We start from the raw sequence: 11750 nt of genomic DNA, 5'->3' as shown, positions 1-11750 counted from the left end.
GGTTTTAGGCTGGGTTTCTGTACAGCACTTCGAGATATTAGCTGATGTACGAAGGGCTATATAAAATAAACTTGATTTGATTTGATTTGATTATGACTTGTTTAGGGCTCGAAACTCAAAGTTTAGGACTTGAGAATTGACTTGGGACTTGTCGTTCTATCCTTGAGGCTTGACTTGGGACTTGTCGAACTCAAAGTTTAGGACTTGAGAATTGACTTGGGACTTGTCGTTCTTGACTTGAGACTTGACTCGGACTTGCCTGTCTTGACTAGGGACTTGACTTGGGACTTGAGTGCTAAGACTTACTTGTGACTTGTAAAACAATGACTTGGTCCCACCTCTGTCTATTAGTTAGTTCTATTTGCTAAAGTAACGAGTTACCATTTGTCACTGTCTGTCACCTCAAATTGGTCTCTGGACCTGTGTGCACCTACATTGTATACTTTCATTTATAGGCTAGGTTGTAGCAACCTCATGATGGGTACAGAGAACATTTAAGATTGATGTAGTAACCATAACCTATTGATGTTACATTGAACTGGATGAATGGAATATGAATGACAGTCATCCAATATGCTGTAATAGAAATAAGGCCATGCTCATGGAAACATTTTTGTCCTCCCTCATCTTAAACGGCACTGACCGCCACATTTAGCCTGTGCTAGGATTTTGCCTGCGTTTTTTTTTATTCTGAAAAACTCCCCAGTCCTTAACGATTACAAGCATACCCATAACAAGATGCAGCCACCATTATGTTTGAGAATGGAGAGTGGCATCCGCCAAATCCAGATTCGTCCGTCGGACTGTCAGATGGTGAAGCATGATTCATCACTCCAGAGAACGTGTCTCCATTGCTCCAGAGTCCAATGGTGGTGAGCTTTACACCACTCCAGCCAACACTTGGCATTGCGCATGGTGATCTTAGGCTTGTGTGCGGCTGCTCGGCCATGGAAACCCAATCGACAAACAGTTATTGTAGTGGCATTGCTTCCAGAGGCAGTTTGGAACTCGGTAGTGTGTGTTGCAACTGAGGACAGATTATTTTTACGCGCTATGTGCTACAGCACTCGCCGGTACCGTTCTGTGAGCTTGTTTGGCCTACCACTTTGCGGCTAAGCCGTTGTTGCTCCTAGACATTTCCACTTCACAATAACAGCACTTACAGTTGACCAGGGCAGCTCTACCAGGGCAGAAATTTGACAAACTGACTTGTTAGAAAGGTGGCATCCTACGATGGTGCCACCTTGAAAGTCACTGAGCTCTTCAGTAAGGCCATTCTACTGCCAATGTTTGTCTATGGAGATTGCATGGCTGTGTGCTCGATTTTATATACCTGTCAGCAACAAGTGTGGCTGAAATAGCCGAACCCACTAATTTGAAGGGGTGTCCACAAACTTTTGGCCATGTAGTGTATCACTGGGAAATTGATATTGTAACAATGTTACATTTTGATATTGTTTCTGTATTCACTTGACACTGATCATTTTTTTTTGTATATGAACCTTTGTGCTTTTTGTGTCATGTTCACATCAAACAACTACTTCACATAAGGTGCATATTCAAATCAAGATAATCATGTTGATCAAAGAAAGATACGTGTGTGAGCATGTGCAGAAGCATGTATCCGCGGAGTACCAAAAGTACCAAAAGTCAATTGCCATTCAAGTAGTTCACTCAGAAAGAGTCACATTCTCATTTCTCAAGGAATTGTAATTGTTCAGATTAGACTCTGGACATCATTGTTGAAGAGCTGTCTCAGGAAGACAGTTTTATCTTCATTTTCTGCATGCTCTGATGAGTGCAATAATAACTTCTATTACATTGGAGGAGTTATCCAAAATAGCCCAGCACCCTCTCAGATATGGAGAGGCTATCACTATCTCAGACAGTTATACCTTTACACACACACACACACACACACACACACACACACACACACACACACACACACACACACCTCTCTTATACACATCTAGATGTGTATAAGAGACAGCACACACACACACACACACACACACCACACACCCACCTTTCCATCCCTGGTTTCCAGGAAGCCCAGAGCTATAATGTGTTTCTAGACAGAATCAGTGATACAGAATACAGAGGAACAGACACATAGTCCCCTGAGGCGAAAAGGAGAGCACATACAAACAGACTCTCTCTCTCTCCCATCAAGCTGACCTGATCTGGATGTGATGCCTGTTAGATGTCCTGGTGGCACAATTAGACCTGTGTTTACTTTCGCATTAGCTCAAGTGTCAGCAGTCAGGGCCGTCATCATCAGAACACAGGAAAACACAGAGAACACTCTCTCTCTCTCTCGCTCTCTCTCTGCTGCTCTGACTTCACCCACTACTTTGTTTTGAGTGGGAGGTGAGTGAGACAGAAGTGTGTGTCTGGGGAAGGGATATACCATTACCAGGGGCATGAACTAGATAAGAATGTTACACACTGTTGCACCAGATCCTTAAAGAGGTAAACGGCTGATGTTTCAAATATTTGTCTTTTAAATTGTAAATTTAGGATTGGTGGTGATAGAGAGTGATACCATAACATAAAGCCTTTCTGATGCATAATAAAGTCATAAAGAATAAACCTAATCTAGAACATCCCATTCCACCAATTAGTTAACATGACATAAACTAACATGGATAACATGAAGTGATAATCTGCAGGTTAAACCTATAATTTAAGAACACCATGAAGTTATAATCAATCAATCAAATGGTATGCACTGTATTTGTGCAAAATGTGTTTATAACAAAGTGGTTAACATGGTATATAATATCACATTGTATATAATCTCTTATAACACACTGCAGACAAATATACTGTTTGCCGACTGGAGGTGTCCTTATGTTGTGTTCCACAGCCCTAGGATCAGACATGTACAGTACATTCGGAAAGTATTCTTTCCTGGCTGGGCCACTCAAGGACATTCAGAGACTTGTCTCAAAGCCACTCCTGCGTTGTCTTGGCTGTGTGCTGAGGGTCATTGTCCTGTTGGAAGGTGAATCTTTGCCCCAGTCTGAGGTCCTGAGCGCTCTGGAGCAGGTTTTCATCAAGAATCTCTCTGTACTTTGCTCTGTTCATCTTTCCCTCGATCCTGACTAGTATCCCAGTCCCTGCCACTGAAAAACATCCCTATAGCATGATGCTGACACCACCATGCTTCACCATTGGGATGGTGCCAGGTTTCCTCCAGACGTGATGCTTGGCATTCAGGCCAAAGAGTTCTGTCTTGGTTTCATCAGACCAGAGAATCTTGTTTCTCATGGTCTGAGAGTCCTTTAGGTGCCTTTTGGCAAACTCCAAGAGGGCTGTCATGTGCCTTTTATTGAGGAGTGGCTCAGTCTGGCCACTACCATAAAGGACTGATTGGTGGAATGCTGCAGAGATGGTTGTCCTTCTAGTAGGTTCTCCCATCTCCACAGAGAAACTCTGGAGATCTGTCAGAGTGACCATCGGGTTCTTGGTCACCTCCCTGACCAAGGCCCTTCGCCCGATTGCTCAGTTTGGCCGGACGGCCAGCTCTAGAAGGAGTCTTGGGGGTTCCAAACTTCTTCCATTTAAGAATGATGGAGGCCACTGTGTTCTTGGGGACCCTCAATGCTGCAGAATGTTTTTGGTATTTTTCCCCAGATCTGTGCCTCAACAAAATCCTGTCTCAGAGTTCTACGAACAATTCCTTCGACCTCATAGCTTGGTTTTTGCTCTGACATGCACTGTCAACTGTGGGACCTTATATAGACAGGTGTGTGCCTTTCCAAGTCATGTCCAATCAATTGAATTTACCATAGGTGGACTCCAGTCAAGTTGTAGAAATATCTCAAGGATGATCAATGGAAACAGGATGCACCTGAGCTCCATTTCGAGTCTCATAGCAAAGGGTCTCAATACTTATGTAAATAAGTTATTTCTGTTTTTTATTGTTAGTAAATTTGCAAAAATGTCTAAAAAGCTGTTTTCACTTTTGTCACGTCTGCTCCCGCCCTCCCTCTCTGGCACTCTGGCACTAGGCTGCTCATTATTACACACACCTGTCACCAGCGCTTCATTGGACTCCATCACATCATTGATTGCCTCCCCAATATCTGTCACTTCCTCAGTTTCATTCCTTTGTCTGCATTGATGTTGTTTTGTTTCTCTTGTCCAGACGCTGTTCTTGTTTAGTTTCATGTCTGTTTATTATTAAAAACTCACCCTGCACTTGCTTCCCATCTCCCAGTGTCTGTAGTTACGGAACCGTTACAACTTTGTCATTATGGGGTATTGTGTGTATATTGATGAGTAAAACAAATAATTTAATCAATTTTAGAATAATGCTGTAATTTAACAAAATGTGGAAAAAGTGAATGGGTCTGAATACTTTCCGAATGCACTGTATATTAGAGCAGAGCTGGGAGGGATTGTTTTAAGATGGTCATAACATGGATCATTAAGCTATTTGATTTGGAATTTTAGGACCCCTGTACAGTACCAGTCAAAAGTTTAGAATAATAGTGAAGACTTCACAACTATGAAATAACACATATGGAATCATGTAGTAACCAAAAAAGTGTTCATTTAAAGAGTTAATTTGTGGAATTATTTTCCTTCTTAATGCATTTGAGCTAATCAGTTGAGTTGTGACAAGGTAGGGGTGGTGTACAGAAGATAGTGTCACGTATACTCCCTCTCCGGCCTCTAGGTCATCAGGCTGCTGATTATCCCACACACCTGTCACCATTGTCTCGCACACCTGCGCCTCATGACACTCACCTGGACTCCATCACCTCCTTGATTATCTTCTCTATATGTCACTCCCCTTGGTTCTTTCCTCAGGTGTTATTGACTCTGTTTTCATGTCAGTGTGTTGTTTGTGTTAAGTGTTAATTGTTTCATTTATTTATTATAACACTCACTCCCTGAACTTGCTTCCCGACTGTCAGTGTACTCGTTACAGATAGGGTAGGGGGTATATAGAAGATAGCCCTATTTGGTTAAAGACCAAGTCCATATTATGGCAAGAACAGCTCAAATAAGCAAAGAGAAATGACAGTCCATCATTACTTTAAGATATGAAGGTCAGTCAATCAAGAACATTTCAAGATCTTTGAAAGTTTCTACAAGTGCAGTCCCAAAAACCATCAAGCGCTATGATGAAACTGTCTCTCATGAGGACCACCAAGAAAGGTATACCCAGAGTTACCTCTGCTGCAGAGGATAAGTTCATTAGAGTTACCAGCCTCAAAAATTGCAGTCCAAGTAAATGCTTCACAGAGTTCAAGTAACAGACACATCTCAACATCAACTGTTCAGAGGAGACTTCTTGAATCAGGTCTTCATGGTCTAATTGCTGCAAAGAAACCACTACTAAATGACACCAATAATAAGAAGAGACTTGCGTGGGCCAAAAAACACGAGCAATGGACATTAGCCAGTGGAAATCTGTCCTTTGGTCTGATGAGTCCAAATTTGAGATTTTTGGTTCCAACCGCTGTGTTTTTGTGAGACGCAGAGCAGGTGAACAGATGATCTCTGCATGTTTAGTTGTGAATTGTGATGGTGTGAGGGTGCTTTGCTGGTGACACTGTCAGTGATTTATTTATAATTCTAGCCTTACTTAACCAGCATATCTACCACAGCATTCTGCAGCGAAACGCCATCCCATCTGGTTTGTGCTTAGTGGGACTATCATTTGTTTTTCAATAGGACAAAATGACCCAACACACTGCCAAGTTGTGTAATGGCTATTTGACCAAAAAGGAGTGATGGAGTGCTGCATCAGATGACCTTGCCTCCACAATCACCCAACCTCAACCCAATTGAGATGGTTTGGGATGAGTTGGACCACAGAGTGAAGGAAAAGCAGCCAACAAGTGCTCAGCATATGTGGGAACTCCTTCAAGACTGTTGGAAAAGCATTCAAGACTGGATGAGAGAATGCCAAGAGTGTGTAAAGCTGTCATCAAGGCAAAGGGTGGCTACTTTGAAGAATCTAAAATCTAAAATATATTTTGATTTGTTTAACACTTTTTTGGTTACTACATTATTCCATATGTGTTATTTTATAGTTTTGGTAGAAAATTGTAAAAAGAAAATAAAGAAAAATGAGTAGGTGTGTCCAAACTTTAACTGGTACTGTATATCTATATTGAATTTGGCCTTTACTACTGTAGCCCATATAAATGCACTGGATAACACAAATCATCAGAATTAAGGTTTTGAAGTGATTGTCCTATTTTTAGGAGATATAAGAAAACTCAGGAAATATTTACATTTTTTGGACACATATTTAACGCCTGTTTTTTGTTGGTACAAAACTACCTCCATACCTCCATTCATTTGTATGGGTTACCTTCAGACGAGTCCCCTGACACTTGTGGTGGTCATAGTGCACAACGTAGAACACCATCATGTTCGTGAGAGTCTTATCTTTCCATAGAGTGGTCATATTAGTTAGCCAAACCGTTTGGACGTTACAGACGTTTTCCTGGTCTGACAAGTATAGCTGTAGCTTTGCCACTTTCCACCACAGATGCGGAAGGCCGACATAGGTGGATGTGGCAAATTGAGACGCAGCCCATGCAAAAAAAACATATCTCTAGCTTAAACTGACGGATTTTGATGGGGATTTTTTTATTGTGTTAATCAGATTGACGCACGGGTGCATCAATAGACTCTTAAGGATTTTAATGGCCTGTCTGAACGGCAGTAGCTTGGAGACCCACTCAGAGGTTCAGCCACAGAGGCGCAATAGGGGACTAGGGGCTGCAATTCATCTTCATTTTAATTGGTAACATTTTGAGTTTAGTTTGAAGCGCTGTTCCTCCACATTAATAAACCAGGGCCCACAGCCCTTTCTCTCTATTTAATTAACGCAGTTCCAACTGATGTTGCAGAGCAGAGGGGGTGAAAAAAAGTACCACAACAAAACAAAATGACCTGATAGGCTCCTGAGTTGCGCAGTGGTCTAAGGCACTGCAGCTCAGTGCTAGAGGCATCACTACAGACACCCTGGTTCGAATCCAGGCTGTGTCACAACCAGCCGTGAATGGGAGTCCCATAGGGCAGCGCACAATTGGTCCATTGTCGTCCGGGTTTGGCTGGTGTAGCCCGTCATTGTAAATAAGAAGTTGTTCTTAACTGACTTGCCTGGTTAAATAAATAGGCTTGGCTCCATATAAGGAGAATAGAATAAACAAAGAAGGGGGTATTAGTAGATGGACAAGGTCTAGCAAGACCTTTTGGAAACGATTAGAAGAGAATATTTTCTTTCTAAAGATGGTGTTTCAGTGGGGTTTTGTTCTTGCTCAGAGGAGGAACAATGTAGGAACAGCTGTGCCAGTAATTGGTTATTGACATACAGCCTGTCTTTTGCGTGGCTTGGACTCCTAGTCAACAAAAGACTGAGCTGTTTCTGGTTGATTATCGGTGCAGGGTATTCAGATGGATGTTCCTCCCACTCCCCCTTGCTCTCCGTCACTCTGCAGGCCAGCTCTGGTCTCAGTGAGGGGTAAGCCACGGTAGAAAAGCCCAAGCCAGCTGGTGTATCCAAGGCTAGAGCACAGCGCTGATTCCATGCTGCCAAATTGATTTATTTTGGGTGTTGATAACAATTTTTAATTTTCTTCCATTCACTGAAAATGATTGAAAAAAGACCTGTGGAAGAAAAGCTTATTTGCTTCACTCTGTGGAAATTATCTGAAATGTTATTTTGTGGGGGTGAATGGAGAATATTTACAATATCTACAAATTGCAATTTTTCAGTCTAAGAATTGTATTTCTATCAATTAGCAAGAATACTATTTGAAAGGATATATCATTTTCTTGAATATTATTATTTATCAAGCTGATTGATGCTCTATGTATCTGCTTTGAGAGACATTAATGAAGATGGGAGGCTTTGACTATTTCTTATCAGCTTGTCCAGTCTACAGCAGCATACCCACAGAAATACACAGACAACCACAAGGCAGCAAACAGCCAGACCTCAAACAGCCAGAGCTATTACCTCGCCTCTCTACAACACATCACAAAGATACCTGTGTTCTAGAAGGGTGTTCTGTGCGGCTGGGGATGAAAAAGACAAGGGGAATCCTCACACAGGCCTTTCATCACTACACAGGGGAGCTAGGAAAAGGTTGTGTCATGTGTGTGTGCTTAGTTTTGGCTCCAAGAGGGATCAATCAATAGCAATGGTATTTCAGGAGAAGATGAATGTGCGTATGTGTGTGTGTCAGTGTGATGTTCACAAAAACAGATCCATCTTCATGAGTTAGCTGTGTACATCCCACCTGCTATCAAATCCACCTTATTTATAAATCCCACTCTAGCTTGCACTCATGCACCCCAAAAATCTGAGAAGACTCCCCCCCCCCTGACGGCGAGAGACACCGCCCCCCCCCCCCCCCACCCCCCCCCCCCCCCCCCCCCCCAAAACCTGAAACAGCTTTTCCTGCAATCTAGAGCCGTAATCATTATGCTTAATTATATGTAAAGCAAATATGTTTATTTTTCTGCATATCTAAGCATACCTCTTGAGCTGTGTATATCCTCCTGACCGGTGTTTCGTTTTTTTTTTTAAAGAAAATAAATATACTTCTCTGCATCTTTGCTAAAATATGGGTAAACGATTGAAAGGAATGTGAGTCTGATTCAGTACATTTAGTAATCGCTTGCTTTTTCTAAAGTCTACCAATCTTGCCAGCAGGCATGCCACTTTAGACAGTTCGACAAGCTATAGCTACTCTAACTTGATTGATAGCCTGAAATGGCTTCTTGGTAGCTAGTTATGAGGTTGGGAGATTGGGCTAGCTAAAGCCAACTTAATAAATATGCTAGGTGGCTAATAGTATTACAGAGAAACAACAACAAACAAAAATACTCTTATATAATTTTTTTCTTCTTTAAAAAAAAAGAAAAAGGACAAATCTGAGGGGGCACGTGGCCCCAGTGCCCCCTATGGGCATGACGCCTCTGCTTGCACTACAGACATGAGCTTCTGCTTGCACTGCAGCCATAGTAGACAAAATCAATCTCTCTTAAATGTCAGGCAGGATGAAATATGCCAAAATCATCTCATGTCATTGGTACTTTTGGCAATGTATGAAAGATGAACTCTTTTTATGTGTGTGACGAAGCAGCTCTGAGCTGACATTGCACTGTGACTATTTCCCTTTTATTAAAACCCCCGCCTACATGCACACCAGTGGAGGCTGGTGGGAGGAGCTATAGGAGGACGGACCCATTGCAATGGCTGCAGTGGAATACATGGAACGGAGTCAAACATGGTATACATACCATTAATTCATACATACCATTAATTCCATTCCACCATTAAAATGAGCCAGTCCTCCTATATCTCCACCCACCAGCCTCCTCTGATGACACACACACACACACACACACACACACACACACACACACACACACACACACACACACACACACACACACACACACACACACACACACACACACACACACAACACACACACACACACACACACACACACACGTAATACCTTCATTTCTTCCGTCTTTTCCTTATCTTTAAGGTATTGCTGGTATCAAAGCCGAAACTTTTCTTTCCACCTAATAACCTAGTAATCATTTCGGTAAACTTTTGACTACGGCTTAGTATGAAACGGAGCCGTAATGCTGAGGCGGCAGCGGCACGCACTACCCTCTTAAACTATTGATGGTTGCTAGGCAGCGGCAGTTAACCATCCTCCTGGCAGTTGTAAACGTTGCTAGGCATGTCACTTCTCCCATCTTTTCACATAGCCCACCACTACGAATTACTGTGGGAATAAATATCACTGAGGTACGAAATTATTGGAATAAATGAGGCTGGTACAATTGAAGGCATGTATTAAATTGTTGCTTGCTAAAACTCCCAAAGTCATCCAACTGTTGAAGCAGCCTACCCGCATGTGGTCAGCTAGATGATCATTTTAGCATTGTTTTGATTGGGTCAGGGCCATCGCGTTGCTTTGAGCTAAGTGTGGGGTCTCGTCTTGATGAATCAATCAATGTCAGATTTTTGTTTTCACTGAATCTCCGTTTGGATATTGGTTAGGCTTCAACAATAAGCCTGGGGGATTGTTAGCTAAGTTGAGTTGAGTGCTGCTCATTATCATCTTGTCTAGTTGGCTCATTTATAAGAACATTTTGCCATCATGTTATGTAGTTTAACAAGTTGATTATTTTGCTCTTCACTCGCAGTCGCTTAGAGCCTAGGCCTACTCCTGACCAAAAACCTGTGACTTCCCTTACAAAAGTGATTGCAGTTTTGAAATGGCAGTAAAAGTGCAATAACTGCAGTCGACTGTGGTATTTTGGACGCATGTAATACTGCACTCTAATGGCAGTTACACTGCAAAATTACTGCAGTAAAAAAACGGTTATTTTGGAAGCAGTATTTGCAGCATACTGCACTTATACTGCAGTCATACTGCACTCTGATTGCAATCTTTTTTCATAAGGGTTCACTGACTTGTCTCCATCAATGTGATTTTGTTTCACTGAACTCCTGAATAGGCTATTTGGCTGGGCAAATAAGTGGAGGTGGTATAGCTCATCTACTCGTTTGCTCATCTCTCACTAATCAGAAACATCTCAATGTAAGACCCAATGCCTAATCCCTAACAAAATGGAGTGAGGGTAGGAAAGATGAAATGCGAATCAAAAAAGCATGGGCTTGGGCTCTGTTTCAAAATATTACTTCTTTATATGACAGCGGTTCCACACCTTCCTGTGACACAAGTTGTGTGGGGAAAATATAATTTATTTTATCCTGTTATATTCAATGATATTCTTACTACAAAATACACTGAGTGTACAAAACATTAGGAACACCTTCCTAATAATGAGTTGCACCCTCTTTTGCCATCAGAACAGCCTCAATTTGTCAGGGCATGGACTCTACAAGGTGTCCAAAGCGTTCCACAGGGACATTGTACGCTATGTTAAAAGCATTGTGTGTTTGTGTGTGTTTAACTAAACTCAGCATAAAAAGGAATGTCCCTTTTTCTTTCAGAGATAATTCGTAAAAATCCAAATAACTTTACAGATCTTCATTGTCAAGGGTTTAAACACTGTTCCCCATGCTTGTTCAATGAACCATAAACAATTAATGAACATGCACCTGTGAAACAGTCGTTAAGACACTAACAGCTTACAGACGGTAGGCAATTAAGGTCAAAGTTATGAAAACTTAGGACACTAAAGAGGCCTTTCTACTGACTCTGAAAAACACCAAAATAAAGATGCCCAGGGTCCCTGCTCATCTGCGTGAACGCGCCTTAGGCATGCTGCAAGGAGGCATGAGGACTGCAGATGTGGCCAGGGCAATAAATTGCAATGTCCGTACTGTGAGACGCCTAAGACAGCGCTACAGGGAGACATGACGGACAGCTGATCGTCCTCGCAGTGGCAGACCACGTGTAACAACACCTGCACAAGATCGGTACATCCGAACATCACACCTGCGGGACAGGTACAGGATGGCAACAACAACTGCCCGAGTTACACCAGGAATGCACAATCCCTCCATCAGTGCTCAGACTGTCCGCAATAGCCTAAGAGAGGATGGACTGAGGGCTTGAAGGCCTGCTGTAAGGCAGGTCCTCACCAGACATCACCAGCAACAATGTCACCTATGGGCACAAACCCATCGTCGCTGGACCAGACAGGACTGGCAAAAGTGCTCTTCACTGATTTGCGTTTATCTTCGAAGGAATGAGCGTTACACAGAGGCCTGT

Source organism: Salvelinus sp. IW2-2015, linkage group LG13 (assembly GCF_002910315.2).
Source record: "Salvelinus sp. IW2-2015 linkage group LG13, ASM291031v2, whole genome shotgun sequence".
NCBI classification, from domain to species: domain Eukaryota; kingdom Metazoa; phylum Chordata; class Actinopteri; order Salmoniformes; family Salmonidae; genus Salvelinus; species Salvelinus sp. IW2-2015.
This window is presented reverse-complemented; position numbering follows the sequence as displayed.